This window comes from Haemaphysalis longicornis, unplaced genomic scaffold, assembly GCF_048455015.1.
Source record: "Haemaphysalis longicornis isolate Haplotype H1 unplaced genomic scaffold, Haemaphysalis longicornis Haplotype H1 scaffold_5, whole genome shotgun sequence".
Taxonomy (NCBI): domain Eukaryota; kingdom Metazoa; phylum Arthropoda; class Arachnida; order Ixodida; family Ixodidae; genus Haemaphysalis; species Haemaphysalis longicornis.
In genome coordinates, this window is record NW_027526385.1 from 126,579,113 (window position 1) to 126,605,765 (window position 26,653).

The 26,653-nt window shown below is 43.2% G+C and overlaps 1 long non-coding RNA gene across 1 annotated transcript; it reads right to left on the minus strand.

Moving 5' to 3' along the window:
* Positions 1 to 3,907: 3,907 nt before the first annotated feature.
* On the minus strand, positions 3,908 to 25,060 carry LOC144139395 (uncharacterized). Its single transcript, XR_013316181.1, has 9 exons — positions 24,977 to 25,060; positions 24,836 to 24,880; positions 24,691 to 24,737; positions 24,549 to 24,593; positions 24,416 to 24,460; positions 24,134 to 24,178; positions 23,992 to 24,036; positions 22,196 to 22,264; positions 3,908 to 4,122 (listed from the first exon to the last, which is right to left on the minus strand). It is a non-coding gene; the product is annotated as an uncharacterized LOC144139395 (long non-coding RNA).
* Between the last annotated feature and the right edge of the window lie 1,593 nt (positions 25,061 to 26,653).

The window sequence follows — 26,653 nt, forward strand, 5'->3', positions numbered from 1 at the left end:
CCTGGTCCTATACACCAGCCACCGTATTTATCTTTTAACCACTCACGTTCTTCACCCTGGCCCTTTACACCAGACGTGCTCATAGTATTTAAATGATTTTATCCGATTTCCCTCCTTATCAAATAACTTTGTATTTGGCGCTCTTTGCCCATGTCGGCCTTGCGCCATTAAACGTAAACCATCATCATCATCATCCTTATTACGCGTTTGTTGCCTGACCCACTTCGCTCTGTTCTTGTCTTTTGATCTTACGCCTATCATCTTCCGCTCCATCGCCAGCTGCGTCGTTCTTAATTTAGGTGGAACCCTGTTACTGAGCCTCCAAATTTCTGCTCCGTAGGTGAGTACTGGTAACATGCAGCTGTCATACACTTTCTTCTTCAGGCACAATGGTAGGCTGCTATTCATTATCTGAGAATGCCTGCCATATGCACTCCACCCCATTCTTATCCTTTTAATTATGTCTGCGTCATGGTTGGGATCTGGATTACAACTTGGCCTACTTAGCCTACGTGCTTATCACTTCCATGGCCTCGCCACGTATCTCAAACCACTGCTATCCCGAGGTTATTGATAATTACTTTGGTTTTCTGCATAATATTTTTCAGGCCCACGGTTTTTCTGTGTTTGTGAAGTCCGGATCACATGCTTTGAAATTCGTCCCTTAATTTGTCGTTGCGAAACAGAAGCGATGATTCAAACTTCGCTAGTAAACAATTTGCGGCGATACTTTTAGCCTGGTTTCGACACAACGACCGGGTTCGGCGGCGATCGGGGCACCCAAAATGGCGGCACCAACGTATAAGTGTTTCCACTAGCGAAACTAAATAATGGGTTTTAGAGTATTGGTATTCTTTTCTTTCATTGCTATGTGCCGCCGGGACATTCATTGGTGGATCAGCACCACGTGATAATTGATAAAATATGATCGGAACCATTCTGTTCCTGGGCGCCTCTCCTCTCCCTCACTCTGCTGCGCGGACGCTAGAGCGGCCGATCACACTGCCCGTCACACCCGGCGCCGGTTTCGTTGAGAGAGACGGCAACAGTCCAAGCAAACCCAAATTGGCCCCCAGACACTTCCGGGTGCACGAAGTGGCGGCACTTTTCAGTGTAGCTTATTTATTGACGCTAGTCCCCACCCTGTACAGCGGTCGCGTGAATCGAGGCAACCTACTCATTAAGATGGTGCTGCCGTCTAGAAGAGGCGAAGTGAAGTAGCGCATCACGGTGCTAAAAAGCGCCGACAGTTGGCGCTTCGATGCAAGAGCCTTCATGTAGGGGGGTCGTGCGTGAATTGAGGGAAACCTCCCCTCTTTTTTCTGTCTTGCGTGTCGGCGCCACTTCGTTTGGCACGGCCAGGATAGCGAATTATTCGGACATGAAGGAGGTTTATTTAACAATCAACTGCTCCTGTAAGGCCCTTTATTGTTTTCCGATTCCTAAGAAAGAGGGGTGAACCACAATTTTTTTACTGGTTCTTGGCTCTCGGGGGGAGCAGGAACAGCAACTGATGATACTAAATGCTACAGTAACTTACCCGGCAGATTCGTAGATTTCTCCAAGATAGAATATTCAATATAAGTACCTGGGCGCGAACCTCTTAGTGCCGCTACAGCCGAAGCTAGTTACGTGGGTTGCTCTAAACACTCTTGTCTGATTACTTTTGGTTTTAGTTGACCGAATGGAGACATGCGACCAAAAAAATCTTCGGACTGCGTTAACTTGCATGGCAGGCCATTTGGCCCCTCGCCGTCCGGACCGCCAATGCGCATTATTCACAAATGCATGTATGCCAAAAACGTAGTTCCTTTTCCGTAAGGCGGCTAATGTGAACATGCGAGGCTCTGAGGGCCTGCTGTGAACAGAAAAAAAAAAACTGCTCCGACCTATCATACACTAAGCACATTTCTGAATCCTGCAATTATGGACGGCGGACTTTCTATGAACAGGTTGTACATAAAGTGTTTGTTGAAGTTTCTGTTTACTGCAAGTGTCAGTTCTCAATACTTTTACAACAGAATAACCTAATATACAAAGAAACCAGTAGCAAGAGTCCCCACTGCCGCTCAGAAGTACCCGGTTTATAGAATAAGCGCAAAAAGAAAGACGCTAAAATGGCATTTATTTTTTACGTCTTCTGGCTGTCGTTGATATCTGAGCACATTGCCTTGCACGAAGAACTTAGTACGTGGAGAAAACGGAGTACTTAGGTACACGAAGTAGGGGGAGAGAAGCCTAACAACTACGTGCAACTTTGATAAGGGGCATTAGCATTCTTCCAATGCAAGGCAAACATACGTCGGTCAATTGTTGTGGGACACATTACACGCAGATTGCTGGTAAATCATGGTTAGCTTTGCTTAACTTCTACCCAAAGACAAACGCCGCAGCAACGGACCATCCAGCCAGGGACTGCGTCCGCAGGATGACCGCCCGTTGAAGATTTCGAAAACTTTTGTTACATGACTAGACAGGGCGGAAAAAACGAATCCAGGGCAGACGAAACGGGAAGTAGGGGTGCGCTTCTCAACTCGCACCACAGGTACCGGGCACCTAGTATGAGGTCTTGAGTGGCAGTGAGAGGCGCCCAGCTGCTAGCACTGGCAAGCATGGCGAGCGTTTTCCATGTAAGGCCAATATTTTTTTAGAAAAAGGCCATTTTCAAAGCCTCTACAGCGATACCGTCGTCACCACTGTTGCGATGTGCAAGTTTGCTTGCACATATATATATATATACATAGTCGCTGAATCATATGCGTATGCTTTCACGATTGCTCTGAAACACTGTCACCTTCGTATTGGTGCACTGAGTTTCTCTCTCATACGTACACTTCAGTTGTATGCCTGCGTTATGCAGCGCCGTAAGCGAAAGTATCTCCCTGAGTTTCTCTTATTAGATGTAATAACAATTAGGAGAAAAAATCGTACTGATTTTACTCATTTGAACTGTATTTTATCAGGACCTGAAGATACGCTTTACGTGAATGTTAAAATCAAGGATTAGCAGCAGCGCTTTTACTGTACTTGAAGTGTATTTTGGGGAAGCTTTAATGCATTTATAAAGTATTTTAAATAAATATAACCTCCTCCGCAACACTCGCTAACCAACCATCAAGCCAAGATCTATCATCGCCTTCAGAGAACATCTTTCTACAATCACATCATCCTCCATCACATCGCACTTACTCTCAACCCCCTTCAATACAAACACTGGGACACCCCACCCTGCCGCACTGGAAGACTGAGCTGACCAGCCCAGACCCGGCCCGCCAGAGGACCTAGCTTTCTCGGGCCATCGAGTCGGCCCCGTCAAAGACGCATCCTGGAAATTGGGCGATTCACCACCGCCATTTTACCTTTTCTTTTTGTTCTAATCAACGTTTATACTACTACTACCGTATTCATGGCGTATTTCTAACATGCTAAGTCAACAAACATAAAAGCAATTGAAGTATATTTTGACTATATTAGGGGTGTGCTTACACGCTTCAGCATACTTCTAAGATCATCTCATTCTGCAGCTCAAAATGTATTCAGTTAAATCTATTTGTATTTAATTTACACTGCAATTAGAGCGTGATTATTTGCGGGAAAATGCACTATTAATATATTCTCAGTACCGTAAGCGACATCCCTGAGGGTAGGCGCATTTGTAATCTTTTGGGGGGTAGATGAAAGTACACTATTTTCTCTTCATGTTTTGAAAAATGTATTTGATATATTGAGTAAAAATTCACATATTACATTTAATGCATGTAAGTTATGTGAACAAAATAGATAGCAAATTTCAAGTTCCGGTCAAGTACACTAGTCCATATTAACACGTGATAACGCACAACACGTGGTTTATATTACTTTTTTATTTGATGACCGTTCGTATTGAAAAAAGCAAACCGTCCTTCCTTCCATATTATTCCTCCCGTAGAAACCGGAGTGGCACCAGTGGGCATAGATTCTTGAACACGCATCGTCCATCCCTCCTTCTGTATTTATTTTTTCGGCAGAAGCATCCTGCTCTGACCGTCCCAGAACAGTCATCCTTTGGTATTTGATTTCGAAACTTGCATTTCTTCTCCTGGCAATGCTGGCCAGAACAGTGGACTTCGTTGAGACGACAAGCTGGAAATAAAATGTTAAATACAGTGTCCTCATGTATTTTTATTGGTCTTCTTTAAGATTAACACTTAAAATAATAACATGCAGTTACAAGAACCGTAACTTTTAAGAATGTACTTTCTGTTGATACACTAGATCAGCACGATCTTTGCATTCTGAGGTTTTCTTGACTGCCAACCCTCATTTTCTGTCTTATTTCACGGAGGCCTTCATTTCCCATTTTCTGATTCGCTATATATGTAAATATATGTGTATATATATATGTGTATAAATATATATATATATATATATATATATATATATATATATATATATATATATATATATATATATATATATATATATATATATATAAAGAAAGATAAACCCACAAAGCGCGCAGTAATAGTGTACGTAAAGAGTCGGATACACAGCAAGAACAATAACAAATAATGTTTACTTACGTAGCGGGAACGGGACTTGCCTTCATCAGAGTAAAGTTACATGATTTTGCTGTCGCAAACATTTTGAACACAATTGTTATATAGGTTTGCATAAATGCTGTGTATCCGACTCTTTACATATACTATATATATATATTTATATATTTATATATATATATATATATATATATATATGTATATATATATATATATATATATATATATATATATATATATATATATATATATATATATATATATGCGGGTTCCCCAATTGGGGTCATGTAGATAGGTGTGGTTGTTTCCTGCCTCAAAAAATGTCGTAAAAACCACATAAAAGAAAGCTTTAACGGAAGCGTTCAGTATACGGAAGATATGTAGGAAGTTCCGGAGATATGTACATTTGCACGTCATTCGCCTTCGCCTGCATAAAGCGCGCAAATTAACAAAAACTTAAATTATGAAGATTGTAAAACCTTTGTTTGTACCACTTATCAGAGCTGCGCTAGGTTTCGATATTACGCGAAGTTTGACTGATAAGTATCCACTTCTACCTAATGATACCTCAGCTTGAGTTCTAATACAGCATTTTTTGTTTAAAAAGGTTAGAATTGTGTTCACATATCCTCTTGCTCATTAGAAATCCCGCTTTATTAAGGTTACTCAGTAGTGGTAAAAAAGTGCAAAAAACATACTTTTATTTTTGTTTGCAAAACGCCCGGATGCGCGCAGTGTTAAAACGTCTTTCTTTCTGGGCAGAAAGAAATTTAGGCTTGCAGTAAGCCTTTTATGTTGTAAACCAATCGATATAAACAACCGAAGATATGCCTTCTGTACACTTCCCGTAGTTTCTATAGATTATAAAAAGACTCCAAAAGCAAAGCGAAACCTAATATAGGGTAAATATATCATGCGGGAAAATATTTTTCATTGTTGCAAAAAGAGGTTCAACCAGTTTTTATAGGGTGGTGTCTGTTATAAATAAAAGAACCTAGAGCAGAAATAAATCTGTTAGACGTTGTATGAATAAATGTTTTTTACATTTTTCAAGCCCATGGCAACGTTATCGGACAAGAACAGTACACCACGGAAAATAGATATTTGGTCACAAGTCCTAAGGTACAAATTTTTTGGCGTCAAGGAGACGGTGAACTTCACATTACCGAAAATTCTACGTTCTGAGGACTACTACCACTAAGAAGTGTCGGCGACTCGTTTTCCCTCGAAAATGTGAGACAAAACACCGTGCTTTGACTCACAAAGCTCCGCATCTGTCTCCAACAAAGCTTTTTACCATTTATAAAACAAACTAGTAATGGAAATTGGTAGTGTTCATATCGCGCCCGCATTTGTGTTAGCAGATTTTATTTCTTCTTTCAATTAGTAGAATCTCCTAAATGACACAACACATCCACCTAAGACTTCCGTTCTAGTTTACACTAGTCTTGTATTCTATATAAGCTCACGACGCAGCGCTCAGGGCAATATTAAAAAGCGAACGCTTGTTTCTACGGAAAACCCACGCGGCCATTCCCTCTACCTTGAAACCTAATGAGGGGGGAAGCGTACGGTTTGTAAGTGTATAAAAAGATTGTAAGTTTCTCTCTTGTGACAAGGCTCGCAGGAATTCGGGGCCAATGAAGCTCTGGTTGGAGGACCAAACGCGCGCTTGTTCAGGATGTGGCGTCATCTTTGGCATTGAACGGGATTGAAGCAATTAAATGGGAGACATACTTCCGTCAGTTAATCAGCAAACATAATCTCTACCAAGAACACATGCTGGAGGTCCCATTGTTCAAAGGGGCCTTATCATCTATATTGCGGTTTCGATGCTTAACCGTCGGGGTCTTAGGCCTTGGCTCATTCGTATTTTCACCCACGGAGAGGAAACCATGGTGGGAGAGGTATACATCTTTGCTTTAAAAGTGTCGCGTCTTTTAAGCACGAAACGCTCTAGCGCTTGGCAATGAAGAGCAATCGTCCCGGAGTCTTCTTTTATACACACTTTTCCCCACATAGAGAAAACGTTCTAGCGCAAGGCATTGAAAAGGCAGTGTCCCGATGTGTTTTAGTATGCGTTACGTTCTAGCGTGAGGCGTTGAAAAGAAGCTTCCTGCTGTTTTAATGCCGTGACTTCATGAGACTTCGACGCCATAAAATTTCTTAAGCCTGTACCCTTAAGGTTCTTCGACCCGGAAAAATTTAGGGTTACTTGAGATCGTGAACTTCTGCTTGTGAAGTGGCGGACGAGGTTCCGATTCCGCGGCCGCTTTTCTTGTGAAGGGAAAAACCGGAAACGCTGCTTGTGAAGTGACGGACGAGGTTCCGATTCCGCGGCTGCTTTTCTTATGAAGGGGAAAACCGAAAACGCCCGTAGGTTCAAGATTTCGGAGCACATAAAGGCCCCAAGTTGTCAAAATGTATCCGAAGCTCTCCACTACGGTGTCCATCATCGCCTGTGTACCGTCGGTGTGTTAAACGCCGCAACCAGACGCCCTGGATGTTATTCAGGCAGGCTAACCTATTTTATGTGGCAGCTTCCTCCACCACTTAACAGCATGCGCTGCTTCAAGTCGATACCAGCTCGTTCGTTTCAGTGTGGCTCAGGCCTCCGTACTTTGCTTTACCAATCTTAGTTGAACAGATGCATTTCACTAGCACTAAAACCCTACACCAACCGAACAGGCATAAGGGAAATCCCCAAAGTACATTTCGCCGAAGGAAAATTTGACATCACCCATTATGTAGCCTTATGGCTCCACAGGAAAGCTGTAAAGCTTGCTCAGAAAATTCATAGTTGACGAAAAATTTCTCCTGGCTTCGAACACGCGACCTCCGCCTATCAAGGGCAGTCGCTCTACCAACTGAGCAACCCTTGGGGATTTTCTCAAATTTGTTCAGTTATGTCCTCCTTATCAGTTCGAGTTGCTGATTAAGTCGCCCTCGACGTACAAGCGGCTAGCCACCTGGTTACCTCAGTTTATAGAGCGACTGCTCCCGATTCGTGGTCTTTCCGTGTGCGAATCCTAAACCAGGACAAACTTTTTGTCAAGTGCGAAGTTTCTGAGAAATCCTTACAGATTTTCTAGGAAGTTGTATGGCTGCATTTGGGGTACAGCCATACCGTTTCTTCGCCAGAACTGTAGGGTGCGTTATGGGGAAGTGTGAAATGAACACGACAACGAGGGCACTTAGGGATTTGTCTACGCCTATAGATTCTTGTCATTTTGTGCCAACTTTGTTGCCCCATATATTTAATGGCTTTTTGCAGCTTAACCACCCACTAACCAAGGACCTGAGTTTGATGCACCCTAGTGCAATTTAGGAAGCCCCACAGTTTAAAGATTCGGTGCGGGCTTGTCACAAGGATAAAAACCCTCCCCATTTGGCCTGTTCAGCCTCTCAATATGTGGTCGTGCTCAAGCGTCGATATTTTGATTTCAATCGTAGAGCAGTTCAAAGCTATCTTTGTTGAGTGTTTTACTACGGCTGATAGAGTTACATTTTACAAGATACATCAGCATAATGTGTCCTATGAGTGCCTTGACCCGCCCTTGACCTTGAAGAAACAAACTAAGGTTATTTGCCAGAAGCGCTGACCATAAAAAGTAGCCGCTGTGAAACAAGTTCGCGGGCTTCCGCGCATGCTGCCATTATCATCATCGTTATTGAAATGGAATGTAAAAATTTGAATGCATGCCCGGGCCATTTCTTTTATCGTTTTATACACCATTTCTGCAAGAGACACCCCAAGAAAAATTAGCTCCAATCCACGATTTGAAGGTGATTGGAAAGCAAAGCTATAAACGACACTCACAATTGCCCAAGCGACGTCATCTGAATTCACACTGGTGGCTCTACAAGGAGTGAAACCAGAGATTCGTTCAGCCGTTACCTGCTATTACCGACGGCGCAGTGCCGAACGCAGCAGCATCAGTAACGCCCAGGCCAAAACCCCGAACGCCGCCTCTGTAGCCCGGCTTGCGCCGGCCGAAAAAAATGGAGATGCGCATCTATCCAAGGCTGAGACAGCGGAACCCAGCCATCCTGATGAGGTAGCTTGTTGCTACAACATCGCGACACTGCGCGACGCAAGCGCAGACACCGAAACAATTTGGCATGTGAGGTTAGTTATTCCCATTGATACCAATGTAAATTATTTGAGAATTTTGGGAAAGTAGATCTAGTTGCTCCTTTTGCATTCTGTAGTACCGCTTTAAACACATCTGAACTGGTATTCACCAATTCAGAAAACAGAATTCCATTCGTGGCGGACAGTGCGCAGAAAGTAGCTTTTCTCTAGGGGCCAGGTGGCGGTATGTGTTCTCTGCATTTCGTTTTCCCGCCCTGCAAAGCAATGCATATTCTATATTTGCACTACGCTCTCCTAATTCTGTAAAGTCCGGGTTATCCAGCAGGGGCTCTCAAAAAAGTTATTCAAGCCGTGCGAAGAAAGCGCGCAATGCACGCGAAGTGGCGCCAGAACAGGCCCAAAACAACTGTCGCTGAAGCAGGCGACAAAGCCGTCCCACTGATCCATCCGCCGGCGCGGGCAATCACCTGAGTGCGGAGAACCCTGAGCAATAGCTTCCTATCGCCGCACCATCAGACTGTGTTCTGTGAGTGAAAAGTGCCCTCCGCATCTCCATCCGCGTCGGAGTTTCTGGTCCCGCACATTACAAAAGAACTTTTCGCTGGTAGATGTAGAAAGCATTGGTTCAAAACCCTAGGACGTCTCGAAAATGTGCGACGTTTTGTTAGAATTTCAATATTTCGAAACAAGTGATTTTGCACTGAAGTGTCCTTGAGAAGTATTGACCACCGCAGAATCTCATCGCCACTACGGAATTTCGATGAGTGAATTGAGAGCCGCATCTTCACTAAAATCGTATAGCTGCCGCGGAAAAAGAAGGCCGGGTATTGTATCTTTGCGATATCAGTATCCACCCTAAAACAGGCTCTGCATGGTATCAGAGAGTAAATCTATGAAAAAGCCAATTGAGTTGAGAACTGTCTACAGCCTAATGACCTAATACCCATTCCAAGAACATGAAGCCTGCTGAACGTATTGGAGAAGCAAACTGAGCTGTACATACACAGCGAATGTATGGGTGAAAAATTGGCAACAAACGTTGTCTGGGAAGACATTGCAATCTATACCAACGCCAGGTTGCGGTGCTCTTTGAAACAAGGAATGAAAGCAGAATACCTGCGCACTACTTATGTAATATCCAGCACCTCCGACCCTACAGTCGTAAAGAAGCCTATGAAGAAATTGCAAGAGCACCATTCTCCACATCCTTCAGGTCTGAGGACGTCCTAAATACTAATATAAATTCATCACTTTACAGCGAAGGCTTACCAGACAAATTCTAAATAGGAAATCACGAACAGCATGTGCAGAATCTATCATAGAGAATGACGCATGTCAGAGCGTGATCTGAGTGTGGGCCACCTTCACGAGTCTCCAGCCACAAGCAGCTCCAGAGTGACACGAATTCTGACAAACTTCAACTTGCACACGGCACATGCTAGAAAACCCAATCCAGAAGCATAGGCAATCACTCTCAACAACTTCGTGCTCCAGAAACAAATTGTGCTTCACCCAAAACTTCTCATATGCGATTGCACTCTTTGACATACAACTGAGGAAGCGCATCCATCCCGAGAACGGAAAAAAATGAAGCTCACAGTGACGCGTAAGAATTACAGGTAGCGAAGCTGTACGCAACCTTTACGACCATCACGAAGGTTTATGCCAGTAAGGGGAGGCAATTTGCTTATTCATCGCAGCCACAACGACCATTGTTGCTATAAGTGTGAGCTTCTATCATTTTTGGAATCGATAGTCATTGGAGATTTCCTTCTATTGCCGTACGCTATGACGGGTCTCTCTCGTTCCGAGCAAGTGTTGCCGCGGTTACGGTGAACGCTGGAGTTTTTTGGCAAATCTTTCCCAGTTTCCCTCAGTCGATATTCTTGAGTTGACAAACGGTCGCCGGGCACGCTGAGTGGTCGCCTCGAGGCAACGACACACAAGCACTCGACGTTTTCTTGGTTTTTTAAAGTGCCGGTCGGTTCTCGTCTTGCTTTCGCTCACCTGGCCACGCTTGGTATTTTTAAATGCGGACACAAACAAATATTTGCTAAACTGGTTCGGCTTTATTAGAATTCGACCAGAAGAAGTAAACAGAAGCACCCTCGGATGCGACAGAATACCATTCTATTAAGCTACCATTCAAGACCAGATGAGGATATTGCACGAAACAGCACTATCTACACAAGTATGATCATATTTGGCTTCAAGTGATTTCTAAGACCATCATCGACCACTATACAGAGCCTACTTTCCCCAAACAAGCTGTGGTTACTGTCCTGAAGTTGGTACATGTACACAAGTCTGTCAGAAGCACCATCGGTGCTACAAGCACGCCTGGAAGATTCAGCTACCTCAAAACATCTTTGGAACAAGAAAGGAAGTGATGTGCCTTTAAAACGGACAAGAGTGATCGGCCAGATAGTTTACTCACTCTATAGGCATGTGTTGGATGTTGTGAAACAAGAACTTCTCTGAATCACACTCATGCTGATATTTTCTTGTCTTCTAGATTTCAACAGCTGCTACATATAGGTGCTAGCTTTTGTACGAATCTGTGGTATACATAACCAACGGCCAATTAGTGCTACATGGTCTTTATGTAATCGTAAAAAGTACAGTGCTGTTAGATTACCACAATAACCTTTCTGGTGGAAGCATTTTCGCTTACATAATAGAGCACAATGCAAATATTTTTTTTAGTTTGTAATTATACCGAAATTAATTTTTTTCACTTCTGCTAGTCATGTGTGCAGGGTCCTATATTTGTGCCTTTGACCCTCGAAAGATTAGGCATACTTTGATACTACTTTACTGCGGCACCGTAATTTTAGTAAAAAAACGACATCCTACAAGGCTGAAAATACAATAAGAATGGTTAAATGTGTCAGGCATGCCGAAAATATTCAGTCCTGGAGTTCGGTTTTGAAGACTTTGAATTCGAAAAAAGTCTCACCAACTCACGCCACAAAAGGAGGAAATAGTATCCCAGCAACTTGTTTACTTTCTAGTAAGCGCTTGCTTTTCCATTCTTTCCATTTGTACACCGGGCAAACATTTCGCGTTAATGAGAGGGGCGCTCGCCAAGTTTTGAATAAACGATTTCGAAAGACGAACATCTAACATCTTCGTCCCCGCCCTTGAATATTTCCTGGAGTGTTTTTACGATATCCTTCATAAAGTTTGAAAAACGTCGTAGCCTTCGTTTCTTTTTAGTTTTTGTCATCCATAATAACCTAAACAAAATCTATTGCTGGATTTATTGTGTGGTGAGCATCATGCGCTTCCCTGACGAAATAAGGAGGCCCATCATTCGTCAGAAGCCATGCGCTAACTTTAAAAACTAAAACCCAGCGTTTCGTGTCAAGCATTCGTCTGTATTTTACTCCCTTCATGGGATCCCATCATGAGCGTTTTTTTAGTCGACGCCATACTTCTCTTCCGGCGTCCTATAGAGGCTACAGACGTCCAACAAAGCGAGCAAAAAGTGGATGGGTGGATGGGTGAACTGTCCTGTATAGTCGACGCAACAGGACGGGAGCATCACCGATACAGGGGCCGAGCAACCCTTCACACCAGAAGGCGTGCCAATCACACTGCCAAGGGTACCTCTTTCAACGTGATGTCCCTGCACAGCATGTTAGTAATTACTCAGTGAGTGCCAGATAGACGGAATTGAAAACGTAGTCGACTTCCCCTCCTATTTCAGACGTAAAGACAGAGAAACTAATATGACGAACGGTCACTTCACTTCTTGAGAGGACTGAAAGTACACCGGCTCATTTCCAGGGTTCAGCAGTTCCAACTATATTAGGAGTGTTCCTGCGCACTGATCACATTACCTGCAGTTATCTTAATGGTTCTACCGCTATCACTACACAGAAACCATGAAATGGGATCTTAAGACGGTTTTATCATGACACAGCAGCATCACAATTCCCGCAAATTTTGAGATTCGAGGCTATTTGAAGGGTACAGCGGCTAACGAAGCCTATACGACTGGATACTCTAAATGAAGGGGAAGAGAAAGAGACAGGGCGAGATAAACGCCTTAGCGTGCACCTATCGGAACAAATGCAAGGCAATGCAGTAAGTGCAGAGGTAACCATAGATATTCATAAAGCTTTCTAGATTAAAACTGTGAGGAATAAACAGGTGGGATTGCCAGCAGACCTGTGCATTTATAGGAATTATTCTGTATTTCAAATCAGGGCTGACAGAAATTCTAGCGTCGATAGGTCACATAAAATATTTTTTATGAACAAAAATCTGACAACCACTTCATTAGGTAACAATGGTTTAGGTCCAAAACTTGCCGCCATAAAACATAAGTCATATTCAAAGACTCAATCCAAACTGCTTCTCCATATCAGAATGGCGCCATCGGATAGATATCGCCTTCATAACGCTAGAAAGTAATGTAGGAGTTTGAAAATGGGAAGCGTTTTTTTCTTGGGCATGCTTAATGTGCTTCCGTTTATCATGACTGTAGTTTTTGTGAAATATATTTTACAATGCTGGTTTTCCTGCACAGCATTTTGACATGACATCGAACGCTATTAGCGGGACATGGAAAGCTTTGTTTTAAAAAAAATACCCCTTCACTCGCAAAAATGGGGTGCAGGTTGAGCTTGACCTTCAGTAAAAGAGAAAAAAAAACTCCTCTATAAAATCAAAGCTCCCAATATTAAATTCAAATAAAAAAATTCACGGACCCCCCAAAACCAAGTTTATTATCCTGGCCGTCCTCCGAACGCGCGGAGGAGCTAACCAAACCTGACCTACACACGATGCAGCCGACGTTAAACTAGTCGACGTTACATTCTCCAAAGCTGAACGGTGACGTCGTGTAATGCTACACGCATAGCATTAACCAACCGAATGCAACCGAAGGAATGTTCAAGGGAAATGGAAGGAGGCAGAGCAGCTGGGGAAGATCAGATAACAGTGCGCGGGCAAATTGTACAAGTAAAACTGGCAAATCTGTATAGGCGATGCCTAATGACTGCGAGTGTACAGAAATCTTGGAAGTACGCGAACATCATCCTAAACTATAAGAAACGTGTGGTAAAGGACTTGATAAATTACAGGGCGATCATGTTACTGTCAGTCGTCTTCAAGGTATTTGCCAAGGTAATCGCTAACAGAATTTCGGCCACATTATGTTTCAGTCCACCTGACTATCAAGCAGGGATTCGTAAAGGCTATTCCACAATGAACCATTATAACAGGGTCAATCAGAGGATACAGAACTGCCCTGAGTACACTGAACCCCTATAAAAAGCCTTCATAGATTATTGAAAAGCATTTGAGTCGGTCGAATCCTTAGCAGTCATTCAGGCAACACTGAACCAGTGTGCAGACGAGCATTATGTAAGAATACCATAAATTATCTACAATGGGTCCACAGCTACCATCGTGCTTCATAAAAATATCAGTAAAATACCTATAAGGAAGGGCGTTACACATTTGGAGACATAATTTTGTCAATGTTTTGCGGCATGTTTACACGAACAATTCCAAACATTGGATTAGGAACATGTGGGAAGAAGGTTTAGTAGAGATCAGCTCAGTACCCTCAGATTTGCTGATGGCGTTATCTTCCTAGGCAAGTCGTGTGACAAATTGAAAGCATGCTTATCGCATTGGACAAAACAGTAAAACCGTAGGCCTGAAAATAATATTGTAACAGAGATAGTGGCCGTTATAAGGAACACCAATGTGGTCAAAGGAGTGTGAGCTCAAATAAGACCGAGGCTGACTTTGAAGTGGCGTTAATCCCCCTCTAGGTCTGTGTGGAAATTCAGTTATCGGAGCAGCCCCATTGAGAATGCTCTTTCGCGAGACCTCCGGATATACTCATGAGCTAGCTTGGTCTTTGGCCACGTTCTGGACGCCTGCTATTAAATCGGCTTACATATTGGTAGAGGTCGTAGTCTCTGCACAATCAATGGCCTGGAACTATGAAGCAAGAGATCGCTCCCTCCTGTCTGACTAGGCATCCAGCACAAGTTGACGTTGCCTCAGCATGCGCCCGTTCTCTGCTCCGTGTCAATGTGCCAATGCGACCCCCCTCCCCCAGCTTGTCCAGCAGCGACGACATCGATGCGGTGGATTGGATGTGAAAAAGGGTGAGCGCCCTGATCCGATGTTATGACATTGCCAATGTCAACAACGTCTTTGTCTCCCTCGACAACTTAGATGAGTCGTGTTTTTGCCACAGTGAACCCAGGATGCAGACTTGGTCGGCGAACAATTCGAGATTCCTGGAAGCGTTCGGTCGCCCCGCTTTGGGCAAGCTTCACGCGGAGCAATGCCTGCGCGCCCGAGCCCAACTGTACAATGAAGTTTACAAGCGTTATATCGAGGAAATTGTGCACTTTCACAAGGGAGTAGACACTGCGATGACGGAGAGCGACAAGATCAGACATGTTCTCAAAAAGATAGAAGAGTTCGCCATTAAGATGCTGCTAAACAAGAACCCAAAGACTGAAATCAATAGATTTTGGTTGAGCAACGATGAACTGCGGAAGCAGTGTGTCGCCACTCACCAGCGCACGCCACCCAATGAAGAGTGCTCAAGGGAAGGCCTTTCATAACTCACCGTGCCTCATGACGTTCCTTCTCTTCTTCCGCTTATCGCGGAGTTCGCGCAAGCAGAAGCTGCGCGACAGCCGGCTCTGCTTTTCAGTGCTCATGAGCCAGTGTCTTCGCCGTCGCTGCCTTCGACTGTACGCCTCGTAATCCGGGAGCATATCGTCGAGGCGCTTCCTACAGTTCGTCAACCAACACTTGTGCCGCCCCCGTTGTAACACCCATCACACTACCAGTGGCCCCCTCGTTCCAACCGCAAGTGACAGTGCCCCTCTTACCACCGGTGGCAGCGCCAATCCCACCACCAGTGACAGTGGGAGCGTCCCCCGCCACGGCTGGAGGGCTCCGCTCAAGTTACGCTTCGGTGGTCCGGCAAGTGCTGCTCTGTGCTTTCCAGGTGTATCAGAACGTGAGAGACCAGCGAAAAAACGCCTTATCTGTTAAAAAGGCCTTATCTGTTACGCGTGCTGTATGCCAGGACACATTGTTTGGTTCAGCCGTCGGCGGCCACCGCCTGCTAGCGACGTCGATCCAGTGCCTGCTTATGGACCACAACCGCATTACTCCCATGGAGACTTGGGTCAGGCACCGTATTCGATCTCTGGCGACCAACCGCCATTTTCAAACCGTCTTCTTTCCCACATCGCCGTTTGCCGTCGCCCATGCATCCGCGCCAGAATCCCACCGCTGAGGATAACTAACGGCTGTAGTTCCCGAAGCCAGAACTGCAGCCCCGTCGAAATTCCGAAGTCCTCCTGTGTGACCCGTCAATGCTTTAGACGTGATTGTTGAAGGGGTCACCGACCTTAAGCTTATTTACAGGGGCGCCGCTGTGTCAATGTTGAGGGTACGTCTACGTCACACATTACGTTAAGTGACAACGCCTCTCTCTGACATTGCCCTTCGTAATGCGTGCTCGCAAGACATTCAACCGTTCGCCATGTGTGCCGCTCGGATTCTCATTCAAGACTTCACATACGTCATCGAAATCATTGTTGCCCCATCATGTTCCCACAACATCCTCCTCGGCGCGGACTTCTATCGCGACGTCACGGCATAATCGATTGCGCACGTTTGCAAGTTTAACGTATACAGGTCTACGATCCACCGCCGAACGAGCTGTCGACAAAATAACTGTTTCCGAATATGCGGATATTCCTCCGAGATCTTCCATCATAGTGCCTGTTATTGCAATGCGGCCGACACGGCTGTCGTTTTCACGCCTTACAGGATTTTTTTCCTCTTGCGCAAATCTCTGCCTTTACCCTCTGCTGTCATCGACGTCCAGTCCGGTTTCAGCCTATTTGTCATATCTAACCACTGTTGTTGCCATGGGAATGTCTAGGGTGCGTGGGAGCTGTTGAGCCTCCTCACTGCAACGCTGTAACCGACGAACCATCGCTCCACAATGTTAGCACAGTTAGTCCTGCGCGTGCGTCAAGCCCAGGTGCATTCCTGCTGTCTGTCGACAAGGGCCTTAAATCGGAGCAACGTCACGAGCTCATTGCATTCCTCCAGAGTTTTCGCGACTCATTTGATTGCGTGCAAACCATCTTGGGACGGAAGTCAGCGGTTTCACCTGAAATGAACACCGGCTCCGACGCCCCACGGCAGTAGAGACCATACCGCGTTTAACCAGCCGAGCACCGTGTGATCGACGAGAAGAACCGATATGCTTACCCGTTACGCAGTTCCGACCCTCTAAAAGCCCGTGGGACTCTCTTGTAGTTCTGATGATAGAAAAAGATGGGTCTATCCGGTTCTGCGTAAATTATCGCGCCCCCCCAACAAGATTGCACGCAAGGGCGTTTATTCGCTACCCCGTATCGATGACGCTTTTGACTGCCTACAAGGGTGCAGAGTTTTTCTCCTTGGACCTGCGGTGTGGTTGCTGGCCAGTGCCAGGGCTGATGCCGATCACTGAAAAACAGCGTTCGTTACACTTGACGGTATTAAAAATTTAACGTGATGCTTTTCGTGCACTGTAATGTGTTAACCACTTTCGAATGAATGATGGACATAGTTTTATTGGGCTTTAAGTGGAAGGCATGTCTTTGCTATCTGATTGACATTGTTGTGTTTTCAAAAGATTTTGACGTGCACCTTGACCACCTTAAGCAAGTGTTCACCTCCCTCACATTAGCCGGCTTGCAACTGAATCTGAATAAGTATGGCTTTGCTGCTCGCAGGCTAACAATTTAGGGCAATGTTGTGTCCAAAGACGGCCTCCTTCGAGATCGCGACAAGCGTCGTGCAGTGGCAGAGTTTGCCAAACCGGCCAATATGAAAGACCTCCAAAGGTTTGTCGGGTTGTTTTCCTATTTGCGCCAATTCGTCCGAAATTTCGCCACCATCATCACTCCTCTAACTAAGCTTCTCAAAGGATACAGCGAATGTCTCCAGTGGTCCCCTGCTTGGGACACCGCCTCAAGATCATGCGCCGCCTTCTTACGATGCCCCCAATACCGCGCCATGTTGACCCGCTTGTACCTACTGAAGTGCACACTGACGCGAGTGGTTTCGGTCGTGGCGCCGTGCTCGCTCAGTGAAGAGCCGGCTTCCATGAGTACGTGCTCGCATACGCCACCGGCACTCTGACGAAGGTGGAACGAAATTATTCCGTAACAGAGAAAGAAGGTTTGGTGATAGTTTGGGCCGTCAATACTTTTTACCCTGAGCTTTTTCAGTTTTTTCAGTTTTTTTTCAGTTCGCAGTGAATACCGTTGTGCTTTTTCACTGCCAGCAGTAAAATTAATTTGTGATGATACTTGAGGCTTTGGTCGTTTTTACCCAACAATGCCTCTTGGAACGATAGATGGTTCCGGGAAACCAAGAAGCGGTCGCTTGCCACTGTGTGTTGGGGTCTGAAACTAAAATCTGGATTGTGAACAGTCATCATAAGCCTGACAGGTCCTGCTTGAGCAGGCGAACGCCCATGCGTTGATAACAACAAAAAGAAATAAAACTTGTGAAATCCGATACGATGGCTGCGATTGCGATTTCGATAGGTAGCGCAGTGTTACAATATTCCCTCCAAAAACAAAATACCTAGGTTCAATAGCAAGCAGTTTTGTGTTTTATTCACTATATTTAGTTTTTTTTCAGTGTCCCCAAAAATTGGGAAAAGTACGCCTAACGAGTGACAAATTTGCCTGCCGGCACATTAGATAAAGAAACACATACTTGACGAGGTACTGCGCTAAAGGTGCCTATTTTAGGTCAAACGAATACTTGTTTTATACACAGTTTGTTGAAATTTTTTCGCTCTCTCCAAGCAATTGCGTGCGTTTTCTTTTATGCTTCGGCTCTCCACCACCAACGTTCATGGCGCAAAGGAAAAGAGGGCTTTTCCTAAGAGCATTAAAGGCATTTCGCTAGAGATTTTTAATGCTGAAGGAAAAATTTATTATTGTCGTAGATAAAACTTTTTTCACCTATATTTTATAAGGTTTACGGTGTTTGTTGCTTTTACTTATCCACTAAGAACCATAGTTTCTCTTCGGCCCCATCTTGCAGAGAAGCAATGGAACACTTCACAAGAATCCTACTTGGCTACGCAGTCATTGCTTAAAGTTGAGCAGCTCGCTTTCTGCCAGTTCACAATAGACTAAGTAACGTTGTCACCATCTCTGCTTATCACTGTGGGTGTATTAATGGTTTATATTTAGGTGAACGGATAATCGTTATTATATGTATTGAATTTTTTTCGCTGATCAACTATTGCGTCATTGTCAGTCAAATACACTATTGCCAGAAACCCGCCCCGCGACCGGTTAAAAATTGACATTTGCAGCAATATACGTAAGGTCCCTTTATAACGCGAGACAAAATGGTCAACATGGCGTAAAAAATGGGCGCACGGAAGTGCAGACTATCCAAACTTCGCGAAAACATTTCCGCTACGGCGCGAATGAGCTACGCATTATAGAACCGTCAGATCTCATGTGCGACAATGACGGGGACTTTTAGGAAAATTGCATACGACAGACGTGATTATTTTTGAAACTTTATTGTACGGAGGTACCACATCACGATTTATTTGTGCTTCCGGTAGGTTGCTGCCTGTCCTCGTCTTTGTGATGGAGGGCTTTTTTTTTGTCTTGCGCCTCGTCTCCCCTGGTGACGTCAAGACTTATCGCCATATTAGCGTTACGCTTGGAAGGACGCGGTGAAGAGTCGTGATACCCCTCTTTTTCAAGAAGCACTTGCGGGTTGGGTGCTTTTCCGTGATTTTGCCGAAAAGCGACTTCACCTCCGGTAGCGGCTACTATTTGTTTCTCCTATTTTCTGGACAACATCTACAGCTAAACCTGGATATAACAAAGTTGACAAAAATCGGCATTTTTACGTTCCATTCAAGGCTTTTGTTACATGCAGGTTCGGCGTTAAATCTCACAGTAATGAAGCACAAAAAAACAATATGCGAGGGAACAGTGATGCTGAACTCGCACTTCTTTTAAGGATGTATTTCACGGTGAAAAACTTCGTGATTTCCGATTGCTCCTACTGCACGGCCCCCGAATTCACAAACGTAACTAAGTATTACTTTTGCTTTTTATACTCTTCGGTGACGTAATGCGTTTCAATAACAAAACGTATGCTGAAGGAGCACTTTTTTGCGAAGTTCATGCTGGAGACAAAATTGTTGAAGGGATGCTAGTTGGGACCTTGTACAGCGCGGGGACGTTCTTCTTTCTCGCCGGTGGAGACGGCATTTAAAATTGCGAGCTTGTCTTCAAAAGACAAGTCTTTTGGTATTCAGGCAGCAGAAATCATCCACGGACCTATGCCACATATATCAGGACACAGGCGCTAGTACACGCGGACAGCCAGGCCTAGCACCTAACCAACACGGAAATCACACGTGAAAACACTTTAAAGCTGCCGGTGCACGCGCAATTCGCTAAATTAGTACATTTCTCTAGCCGATTTTTCAAACAATTGGCGTTGGCGAAAAACCTCTACTCATCAGTGTAACAAGTTCGTTACATCCAGGTTAATCGTTACAACTCCTTCGTTACATAGAGGCCGCAAAACACAAGGGCTTTATTAAGGTGGTAATGAGGAAATAAAAAAAACTTTGTTAAATCCAGGAATTTGTTACATACAGGTTCGTTATATGCATGCTTAACTGTATTGCTGTTTCTTGTTTGGGTACTCCTATGACAAGGGTGCCGGGCAATTATTGAAGCCCACACGGCTATGGGTGGTGAGCGACTTGTCGTTTATCTGACTTCCCTTCTTCCTCAGAAGTAAGTTTGCGCATTGACAAACGTCGTAGGCGACTTCTGTTGTTGGGCCCAAAAATAAACGTAGCGTGAGTTTGCAGACTATAAGCTTAGTGAACTGAGAACGGGAGTGTGCCCCACGTCGGTATTCACGCGGTTCATGGTTGCTGCAGAAGTGATGAGAATTTCGAAGATGCACTTCGGGACGGAGTCTCCTTTCAAAGCAGTAAAGAATGACAAGGCGGTTGAACAGATGCCGCAATGGGCAAGATTTGACGTTTCCTTGTCCCCACAGTGATTGGCACGTCTCCACTAGATGCAAGACAGGTTCCTCGATAAAATCACGGTGAGAACTGACAACCGATTTGGAAACCAAGTTGTGATGGTTTCTCGCGAACAACGGGCGAACCACATTCTACAGAATTTGCATGAGCTGTCAGGCGCCATCTAATTTAGTTAGCGGGATTTTTTTTGACCAAGCAGTTCTCTTAGTCGTATGACACGAAACGAACTTCGAAGCTCTTCTTTATCTCGGTCTCCTTTTAAAAGTGAGTAGAAACGTTTTGTTAATTGCAAACAATTAAATTGTTCATGTGTCACCCATTCTTATCAAAATCCACTCCTTGAAGAAGAAACTAGGAAGCTTTAGGAAATAATGTTGTTTTGTGTATGGGATTTCTTGTGGAACGAATTCGGACAAAATAGAATCACAACCTAAACAAACAATCTTAATTTGGACGCACCAGCCCATCGCCAACGAATACAGTGCTCCGGATTATAACTTCATGCATTTTAATCTCAGAACAAGCCTTTTCAGGAACCGTGTACTGAGATAAAAATATTCTCAATCAAGCGTGGAAAGTCTGACTAGGAAACGTCGGAATCACATTGTCTTCCCGACTACCCGGAATGCACTACTTCATCTACGGAAAAAAGAGAAATTCACTCTCACCCGAAGCACAGGGTAATATCCCGAGCAACGGCTATGCGTAAGTAATGAAACATGAAGAAGGTGGAAATTGGTTGCTTATTAGGTTTGTGCAAGCTCCATGATGTATAAATCGTTTTGGTCAGCAGCAATGTTACAAACTCAAATGAGAGGATTTTCAAAGTTGAAAGCACTATGAGCATCCAAACTACACAGTTTTTGTACACACGGTTAGTGCATACAGGCTACACTGGTACAAATAGAGGGCTGACCAACGCCGCGTAGGTCTGCTTATTCGGGGTATCTTTCCTAGTATTTGTTACCTTGTTTATACTTTTCTGTTTGTTAGGTTTTAAGAACCAGGGTTGGCGTGAATACAATTTCGCAGTTTTTCCCACCCATATACTTTTTTGATTTCTGGAAAACTGGCATAACGGCACTATTTTGGCCCCTGAATACTAGGTAACAAAAATTTCTTTGGAATGATAGGAGGAATTGTCAAGAGCAAAGTCACGATCTGTTAAGATTGAGTTTATTGTAGTTTACCATTATTCAGTTTCAAAAACTTGCCTCACAACTTTCGCTCGCATCTGTTATCTGATTCTGTTTTGTGCCGATGTAGAATATTTATCTCCTAATTTCTTACTATAGCCGCCTATTTAAAGTCTGATAGAATGTTCTTGTTTAACTAAGTGTTGCGATAGCAAATATATAACCATTCACGTAACTTATACGCAGAAAGCTAGCCCCACCCTGCATTAGCGCTTTCATTAGGGCAGAAACCCCAATAATTAAGAGTTTTACGTACGATAGTGGTCCCAAGGTTTTTTCCTTTTTCGCTTCTTTTTGTCTGTCTTATTCGCAGAAGTTTTATTCTCTGTAAATTGCAAGGTAAGATTTAGCGCAATTGAAAACAATTCAAATCAGAGACAATATTGGCAATTTGTTACTTGTACGGCGACTTATAAATCATAGGGAAAGCTGCGGGTTTTTATCTCTTGTACATTATTTTTACTTTATCTGTATATAATGGTTTATTAAACATATCGAACATTTCCGCTGCTGAGCTCGCTGAGGCACAACATTTCCTTGTGCCGAACAGTAGCATTTTAAATTGCTGAGTATAAAGTTTCCACCGAACATACCTTTAAAATGACTTTCTGTGGTTCAAATACAGTTTTTGGTGATGTAAGCGGATACAATTCTGACAATAATTTCTTGTGCTTAAAGTGCAATAAGAATTTGTTTATCAATAACAGGTGCTGAATAGCGTGTCTTATTGCTGGTACAATGCATCACGTTAATTTAAAAGTCAAACTTCCGAACGCCCAATAAGGTTTTTTTTCTTGTTACTTTTCAACTTCAATACTGCCCACTCAAAATCGCGGGATTCGAGGTGCAAACTGTATATTATATGAAAAAAAAAACCTGCACTGCGGTTGCTTTTGAAATCATAAACTTCCTGTTCACTCTCTTGCACAGCCCTGTTTTTCACAAGTCGTCAGGTGCAACTAGCCTCTACTTCTCTCCCCACTTCTAACATCTAAAAATAGCCTCTACTTCTTTACAATTCTCTTTTCCGTTACCCTTAAAGCCAAGGATCTCCGGAAGCTGGGTGTCTCCCTCACTGAGCCCTTTGCGGATACATTTGTACCCCGTTACAATAGGTAGCATGGCTTCTATGTCCCTGTCACTCCCTCTGCCCAGTTTTGTCGGTATCTGCTCGCGGATAAGCGTTTTTATTAGCAAGACACCCCCTAGGCTTCACTGACCCTGCAGTTTCTTGTACGATAAACAGAAATAAAACCGAATAGAAATTTTATTCAGAATACCAGGAAAACATTGAATTTTAAAGGTGGAAGCTTGACAATACCCCTCTTGCTTACAACATTTTACCTTTGTTATTTTCAGATTTATATTTTCATAACAATCAAGAAATATCCATATCGGGTTTCTTCTTAACGCCTTGATAGATAACTCCCCTTAATTATTCGCGACCACATTGTATAACAAGAAAATTCTACTACACTATACGAAAGCGAATATTGTTGGCACAGTACCGAAATATTTAGTACAACGAATTTCAATTGGACATCTCTGTAAACGTCAAAGATGTACTTCACGCAAATACGCCTTAAAAATGTGTTGGGTGTTCATTAATGTTGTTACAAAGTGAATTGTTGAAATTTGTGCTAAGGCTTAGACAAAAGTTGTCATCACCTTGATTCATTGAAAGTTGCCGTAATAAAGTATATTCTCTTCGAAAAGCTTTATAGGGAAAGGGGTATTGAGGCGCCAAGATAAACTCTATAAAAATGTAGATAATCAAGATGCACCTATTTAAAGAGTTTACTATTGATTGATTTTTGCTTTATGTTTTAGCGAAATTTCAACAAAAAATACAAAAAGCTCACATAAAAATGCTCACGCAATGTATACCTCATTTAATAAACAGTAATAATCAACCGCATCAACAAAAATAATTGTCAAGTATGCTCGTTTGCTACTGCTCCAATAAACAGGGAGGCTCAAAATTCGTTTGGCATATCTCGGATAAAATATGCTACTAAAATATTTTGCGAAATTTCGAGAGATTCAACTTACGAACTTTGCCGTTTGTTTGTTTCTTCGAAGATGTACCTTTTGGCTCTGTTCATAAAAATGTACTTTTCAGTAAGTGGTCTTGTTCGTCCGGGTTGAAATTACTCTTAACAAATTGTGCAAAAATGAAGGAGATAGGGCTCACGCTGTACGTCTTTAAGTGTCTCCTTCGCAATGACTTGTGTTTGCGCTGTAGGTAAAAATATTTTTAAAGAGCTTATTTATTTATATGCTAGGAAAGGTATAATAAACAAATGGCTAGACAACTGACAGACAAAACACACGGATTAGTTGGTGTGGCTGCTCCTTCCGAGAGGGTTCGTCTTTCTCTATTTTCAGAAGGATTACTTTTCAGTAACCAGTGTTATATCTCCGACCTAAAGCGTATTTGGAACCAATTGCACTGAAATTTAGGCAAACAACTTACGAGACACGTCTTTGGGTTTTTGCGTTGCTTCGGTTCCTGAGGTCGCTAGCAACAGAAACAATGCGTTTCAGTAACCGAGACTTTAACATATATTTTTTTAAAAATGTGCGAAATCTCCACCGAGCAAACTTACTAAACATGTCCTTCATCTGATGCGCCTCCGGACTTTCTACGGACTCTGTTGAAATAAACAACGAGTTTCAGGACCTGTGCTGTTGTGTCGCACTGAAATGAGTTTTACAAAAATTTTCTAAAACTCGACAGCGGATACTTACTCAACATGCCACTTGGTGGTGTGTTGTTGCATTGATTTCTTTTGGATCTGTTAACAAGAACAATGCGTTTCATTAACCCAGTTGGTATCGTAGAGCCGAAATATGCTTGAAAGACAATATGCTAATATTCGAATAGTATACGTACCAGAAACCCCAACTGTTTCCGGCGTGAATGGGCTTCCCTTGGGCCCTGTATTAGTAACAACACCTTCAGAAGACCTGTTTCGGACCCCAGGGCTTAAATATGTTTGATATAAATTATGGTAAAAAGATCGAGTATACGTACCCAATAGGTCATCTATTTCCTGCCCAACATTGGTTTTACCTGCCTCTGTCAAAATAAACAATTCATTTCAGCGGCGGGTTGCTATGTTGATTCTGGCATATGTTTTAAAAATTGTATGAACATTGATCAAATAAACAAACAAGCAGAGTCACTTGACGACGGGGCCAACTATGTTCCTTGGGTCATGTTAAAATAAGCGATTCATTTCTGTAACTGTAATTATATCTCCAAATGAAATGAATTTTCGAGGTGGTGCTGGGATTTTTGCACGAAACTCACCAAATAGTTCTGAACCATTCGCCGATGCCTTGGTTCCCTTTTGTTCTGTTCACATAAACGATACATTTTAATAACCAGTTCGGTATTGCGCGCATACGAGTAAAAAAGTGGAAAAAACTTTGCTGCAGAGCACACTGACGAGCACACTCACCTTTAGTCTGGAGAACTTCACCTTCTACACCTAATGGTAAAATATAGGCAGCGACTGCGCAGATAACTAGGTAACCATTCATGTTTGTGTGCGAAAGATAACGCTTTCTGCTAGGTGGCTTTCGAACTTTGAAACCAAAAAAGCAAATCCCGCTTTTAAAAGTTTAACATGGCCCTCTTAATATTGCTCTCAATATTGTAACCCTGTTGGATTTGGCAGAAAATACAGAGATACAGAAGCAACGCTACGCATGGCTGTCCCAGCAATCTTTAGGAAGAAACAACTTTGTGAGCAGCAAACAATGCCACTCAATCACCTTAGGATTGACAATGGTTGTCTTCAAGATAAGCGAAAGTAAATGCGTTCGTTTGTTCGCTTTAAAGCTGGCGTTGCTATACAGGCGGATTTTTTTTTATTTGACCACTAAGTTGAATAGCTTTAAAGCAGGCTTGCGCTATGTTTTTTTGTTTCTAGAATATATACGTGTCTGTTGGGGCACTGTGCGAAAACAAAAGGTTCGAAGGGACGGAACATCGCTGTCAACTTTATAATTGCTGCTTATTGAAGCCGAGCTAATGACACGCTAATGGCTTATGCCTGAGGCTTTATACCTTTTCTTTCCGTGGTTTTCTTGAATGCATATCTAACCTTCTGCTTTCTTTAAACAAGCCCACCAATCAGCCGCCACTCTTATTTTATTTATATATATATATATATATATATATATATATATATATATATATATATATATATATTTATATATATATATATATGTACAGACACATCAACTAACACAGAGGTGGCACAAATAAGGTAGGTAAATACAGAAACACACCACGAGAAAAACATTAGCCGCACTAAGAGTTTACTGGTGTTTTAGGGGCAGGACTTTCTTTCTTTAGAGTACCGGGTAAGCTGGCTTCCCTGGCATATATATATAGAGAATGTAGCATGGGAGGTTTTTACAATGAGTATATGGTTGGAGAACGGCGAAAAAATGATCAAACAATATGTAGGTAGGGAAAAAAGGTATAACAAGAAAATCACACCCACGTGAATCAACATGTCAACGAACAAAACAAATTTGAACAAGGTAGTTGCTATTTTTAGTGTCTGGAGATAATGGGGGCAAGAGGGGGGTCACCAGAAGATATGCCCACGCACGTATCTGGCGCCCATCTGGGTATACACATTCGGTCTCAAAATCAGAGACAGGTGTTAAAATATGTAACTCACATATATATGTA